We start from the raw sequence: 6,365 nt of genomic DNA, 5'->3' as shown, positions 1-6,365 counted from the left end.
TTGCCAATACGCTTAATAAACGACAAATAATTCAAACACAATAAACGTTTACCAAGAATCCAACACGAGTGGTTAAGCTGTACCAGTTACACGAATCCGCAAACAAGAATTAATGCCAAACAATGTAAAAGTTCATCCGAGTAGAAGTTATAAGAAGTTTAGCCGCTCATTGTTGTCATACTAGCTTCGGTAATGATTCGGGAATTGCAAAACATGAAGTATGGATTTGAATGATGGCGTATGATGGAAAAATGATGCTCTACGTTCGTCCAAAACCTGATTGTCGGCTGCTTGTTCTAGAAAATAGCGAACAACCCTAAAAATCCAATCGTATCGATTAAAAACCTTTTCTTCTCGGCACCTTGGCCCGCGAGTTGCGGCAGGAAACACTTAACACCCCGCGTATCGCGGGGATGCATATCTGAACCGACTTCATTTGACTTCTCAGGCGGGTCGCGGAGCCATTTATGTCATATGCCGCGTGTCGCGGGAATATCCCTGTTGACTTTTTCCACTTCAACTCCATATGTTGACTTGCCAGCTCCTTAAACCTTCATTATTCCATGTTTTAAGCCCTGCTAAACACAAACATCACTATTCTATAAGTAACCTAGCTCATACAACTTAACGTATATAACGAACTAACAATCGACACTTAATACTATAACTATGCTTATTTTAACTTAACATCGTCGCCCACCTTCATCACAAAAAAGCACCAACAACCCCCCCCCCCCCCCCCAAACATTCAAAAGCATAAGCAAAAAAGCACCAGAAAAACCAACCAAAAACATACATTAAAAAGCATCAGCAAACCCCCCCCCAAATATCAACAACATAAATCAATCACAAGTGGTGTGTAGGTGACCTGAATAGGTGGCAGCGGAAGGAGTGGAGGTCACATGTGGCGGCGGAAGGGGTGACGGTGGAGGTCACCGTGCACCACCATGGCGGCGGAAGAGGTGACGGCGGAGGTCATCGAGCACCACCATGGCGGCCACACATAAACTTATACCCATTCTTCACGGATTTAGATTCTGGATAGGATTTCACCCCAAGAACTCCAATCCACACGATGAGAAAGAAGCAAAATATTGAAAATATTAGGGTTCATAGAGAGTAACTCTAGCCGTCACCCATAAACTCATACCCAATCTTCATGGATTCAGCTGCTATATCTATAATACACCGATAAATTGATGCTAGAGTGAATCCTCACCCTTTGATTCCATTCTACACAGTGATTTGAAGCCAAAAAATAATCAGATCTGGTTATAGAGAAGGGAGAAAGTTTCTCTCACACCTTAAGTGTGTGTAGTAAAAAATGGACAAAAAAATGAAAGAAAGCAAAAGTATCTGACATTTTAAAAGCTATTGGAATTAAATGTTGAGAGAGAAGGGATTTGACATTTGGGGGTAAATGACCAAATTACCCTTTTGGTTGGCAGAATATGATTGGTGGAGGGTGGTTCTCATGGTTCTTACAACTGGGGGTGGTTTTCATTTTAGCGGCTCCCTATATATATATATATAGGTATATACAAGGTTGGAGAACTCGCTAGTCGGCCGGTGAGGGGTGGGGACTAGCGACTACTCAGGATTAATCGGATCGGGTTTTTTATATGTAATTTTCAGTTTTATATATACATATACACATTTTCTTAGGTAAATATTTTAAGTAGCTAGGTTTTAACTTTTACTCAACTCATTTTTTTAAGTATACACGATTAATTGTTAGAATTCACATGGTTTGGTTGGAAATTGATCGGAATTTAGAGGTTTTGTCCGGAATATACAGGTTTTTTGCCGGAATCTGGCCGGAATCGCTGATTTTTTACTGGCCGACTAGGCCCGACTAGCAATTAATGTACTGATTAACGAAAAATTACTCAGTTACTGGCCGACTAGCGATTTAATCGCCGACTAGTCACCGCCTAGTCGCGATTTTTACAGCACTAGGTATATATATATATAGAAAGTATAATGTACTTCACGGCTTAACGTACATTAACGTACATGACGAAAACACAACGTGCGTGATTATGGCTCATAACATGCGTTATTACATTTTTGATCAACTTAACGTGCGTGATTATGGCTCCGATGCGTGATTAGGGCTCCCATGCGTGATTATGGCTCCCATGCGTGATTGTAAGCCTGATCTGACGGTTACCATTGTCTCCTACGTGAAGTATGATAAGCTGTGAAGTATGTTAACCGCACTCTATATATATAATGGTTGGAGAACTCGCTAGTCGCTAGTCGGCCGGTGAGGTGAGGACTAGCTACTACTCGGGATTACTCGGGATTAATCGGATCAGAAATTTTATATGTAAATTTTATTATTTTTATAAATATGTATATATATATACTCACACATCCATATCAATGTAATACTTAAAAAGGTAAAAGTAGTTCAAAATACAAACTAAACTTATATATAAGTCATAACATAACAAGTCTCAGTGCTTAAAATTCAAACATTAACAAATAGCTCAAATGTAATCGTCATCCCCGTAGTGTTCAATGATTTCGACACCATCCGACTCGTATTCAATCTCCTCGTCTACTTCATCCTCTTTTTCCGACTCAAATTCTTCGTCATATTAGGGTAAGGGATAAGGAAAATGGGCTAAAGTTGTAATCTTGGGCCTGTTTTGTAAGGATTTCAAATGGGCCGACTAGGGCGGCTTTGACCGACTAGCGATTTTTTGACTGATTAGTGAAAAATTACTCAGTAGGAGGCCGACTAGCGACTGGTCGGCGATTAATCGCCGAGTAATTGCGATTTTTGCAACATTGATATATATGTGTATATATATATATATATATATATATATATATAGGGTGGAGTTATTGTAAAAAAGACCAAAAGTGTGAGAAAGGTAAGAAAGAATCTCAACCATTAGATCTAAATTAATTGAAAAGGGTATGATTGTAAATGCACTAACAAATTCAAATATGGTAATCCTTGATTTAAGGATTTGGAGAGAGAAAATCCTTGATTTAAGGAATTATAACCGTCTATAATATCATTCATTTTAACACCATTCAGTAAATGTTCAATTCATGGTGTCTTTACAAAAATAATATAACACCATTCAGTAAACAAAAAACACCATTCAGAAATAAAATAACACCATTCAGAAACTGTAACACCTCGAAAATTCCTGTCCAATTGAATAAAGACACGTGTCCTCCGTGACAGACATGTCAGAAAAACCGGATTTAATAAAGAGATATGTGGTAGGATTTCTAATAAAAAGGGGCGTCATGTTATTTAAAATACCTCTGAACGACCCAAGGGTGACACGTTATTAAATCACCTCTGAGCAACCCAAATTTTTTAAATCCCAAGATCCTTAAATCAATTGATGATCATCTCATTCGATAACCGGTTACTCTTGAATAAATAAAGTTTTATCTTTATTAAGGGCCATGGAATTATAGGTTGTTACTACTCCTAAATTTAATAAAATTCTTATGAATAAGAATTTTTATAAGCTTGGCCAACTTCTATAAAATTCCAAGACTCATTTCTTTGAATCTCCGTCAACATACAAGTCCTTTATTGAGTTGATATGGACGGGAACATGTAAGAAGAAGTAGGACATGCAATGGCTGGCCCTGAAGGTCCCACATCTGAAAAGAGGCAGTATGTTTCGGGTTTTTGTGGTTGCATGGTCAAGACTTAAAAGTTTGCAAAACTTTTGTCTTCTGGCCATCGCTTACGGACCGCAAGGCCCTTGGCTTACGGTCCGTAAGCAGGGTACCTGGGAATGTTCCGCATGGATCGGTTACGGACCGCAAAGCCCTAGGCTTACGGTCCGTAAGGTGGGCACCTGAACCATGTTTCAGTAAAGTCTGTTACGGACCGCAAATCATGTAGCATACGGTCCGCAAAAGGTCCTTACGGACCGTAAGGCCTCAAGCATACGGCCCGTAAGACCGTCGCTGGCAGTATGTTTTGGACAGCTGCCTGTCCAGCCCTTTAACCGACTTAAAACGTAACATTTCGATTCTATGGGCTTTCTAGGCAGTATATAGACCCTTAGGGACATCTGGGATGATCTTGTAACTATCCTAGAGTTGCTTGGCAAGATCCTAAGGCATCTAGTTCACTATATAAAGAGTTCAAGTGTGTTCTTTGAAACTTGCTCATTTGGAACATTTGGCTAAGGATTTTCTGGAGCTCCTCTGGTCACCAACTCTTTTCTTAGGCTCTCTAATCCATCTTAGGACTCTTGTAAGTGTCCTTAACCTTCTTTAATCCTTTCTAGCTTAGCTAATTAAGTAAAAGTCAAACCGTCGTAATTAAAGTTTGACTTCGTGATTAAGCATAATGTGCTTTGTCTAATCACGAATTAAAGATACCTTTAGGCAGGTAATTAAGTGGGTAACAAACCCTTAAAAGGGTGTTTCCAGATTCCCACTCTAAGCATGCTAATTGTCGAGTCAAAGCTAATTATAAAAAGTCAACAGAATGCTAAATTTCAAATTAACGCATAATTAGCAATGTAGGTTGAATGTAACCTGTTTGAACATTAATATAACTTGGTAATAAGTATAAGAACATGTTCCAACATGTTCAACTCGACAATTTTCTGTTTAGACCCGGTTCGGAACCGAAAGTCGCATAGTTTGACTTTCACTTTGACTTTCAGTTCTGACCCGTTTTAGTCAAGATTAAAAATACCTTAGAGCTTCTTTTGAACCTATTAACATGTTAGTATATCCTCCTGTGATTATACAATGTGGTTCATTAGATATCTTGTTCATATGCATGTTTCCGTTAAATGCCCATATGTTGACCGTTATGCCCAAATGTCCAAAAATTATGATTTTTGAAAATGTAAAAGGGTAGACAACTTAGTTACTGAAATATAAACTTGTCCCCAAAATTTGACATCAGTTTGAGGTCTAGATTAAGAGTTATGCTCGTTAGCGTAATTAGAAGCGTTCTTAATAAATAATTAGCGTATTTAACGCATAACCTATCTAAACCCGAATTTTATACCAAAAATTTATACCCACTGTTTTATAATAATATTTTGAGAATTTAAAATATTTTTATTCATTTTTAGGCTGAGCATAACTAAAGGTTCTAAGCTTATTTCGGCTTATGTCGGTTTTACCCGTTACGGTCATAAAATGAGTTTTACATAACCTTTTGACCCCAAACCTTTTCCTACTGATTTGTTATATTAAATATGATATTTTGAGCCTTCTGGAAATATAAAAATATCAGCTTTCCTTTTAAAACCCGGAAATGGCTCCAAATCGCCTTTTTAGGCATTTTTACGACATAGTATATGTCAAAACGAGTTTATATATAAAAGGTCTAATACCTACTGATATATTTTATAAAAATATATATTATAACAGTAGACTAAAGTTGGAAACTCAGACTTTCCGTTTTTACCCTTTTAGCCTATGTAAAATTACCAAAATGCCCTTATGAGGCGTAAATGGCGTTTAAAAACATTTGGGGGCATATTTGGACATACCTTACTGATATTACAATATATTTGGTGCATATAATCTCAGGAAACTTACATATGACTTATGTGGTTACTCGTTAAGCACTTTCGCGTTCGGATCGGTTTATGTGACTAGTTCTCGCATAATTAGCTGAAACGGGTCAAACCATATCATCTAAGTCTCAAAATTCAGAATGTGTTTAGTTTACCCATATTATACAAGTATCCAAGCTTGTAGGGTCTAAATCACATTCCTTCCCGGTTTTCGCATTCCTCGCGATTAAACCATATTTATTCTTCGAAACTAACCGGTCTAAGCTTAGGCTATGTTAAAAGACCCGTTAGGATTCTAATAGGTTATTATAACCTTCGTTCCAGAATAGGAGCCCAGTAAAAGACACGTGCATATTTGAATTTGTGGTTATACTTGCTCAGGTAAATACTTTTAACTTATTTTCCCTTATACGGGCTTGGGGGTACGGTATATAAAATACCGCTTGGTCGGGCGGTTGACCCCATCTCATTAGTAGTTGGGTATTATCAATGGGACCCGTTTAAAAACTTGGTGTTGTTTGTTTTTATGCCTTTGGGAGCTTAATGACCATGTCCCGGATATCCTTGGCATCATTTTTGGCCACGACCTTGACACCCGGGTGTAGGCGTACACCCGGTATTATGTCCATTATTTTAAGGTATTAACGTTGGCTTCCCGCCGCGGACTTATACCATGTGGTGTGTCATTTAACCTTAAACCCGATACGACTCGGGCGACTGAACGGTCAACAAACATGTAAATCTTTTACAAGTTTAACTCTGATTAATTATTCCCAAGTTATAAAATGTTTTGTGCCTTGTGCATTTAAAACCAATTTTTAAATATTTTCA

General features: G+C 37.9%; 1 long non-coding RNA gene across 1 annotated transcript; it reads right to left on the bottom strand.

Annotated features, from left to right (window-relative positions):
* On the bottom strand, positions 1-1,295 carry LOC110902856. The gene is made up of 2 exons (XR_002571464.1): positions 869-1,295; positions 1-575 (listed from the first exon to the last, which is right to left on the bottom strand). It is a non-coding gene; the product is annotated as an uncharacterized LOC110902856 (long non-coding RNA).
* Positions 1,296-6,365: the final 5,070 nt, after the last annotated feature.

This window comes from Helianthus annuus, chromosome 13 (genome assembly GCF_002127325.2).
Source record: "Helianthus annuus cultivar XRQ/B chromosome 13, HanXRQr2.0-SUNRISE, whole genome shotgun sequence".
Taxonomy (NCBI): Eukaryota; Viridiplantae; Streptophyta; class Magnoliopsida; order Asterales; family Asteraceae; genus Helianthus; species Helianthus annuus.
The sequence above is the reverse complement of the archived record's forward strand: the minus strand, read 5'-3'. Positions and strand labels throughout refer to the sequence as shown.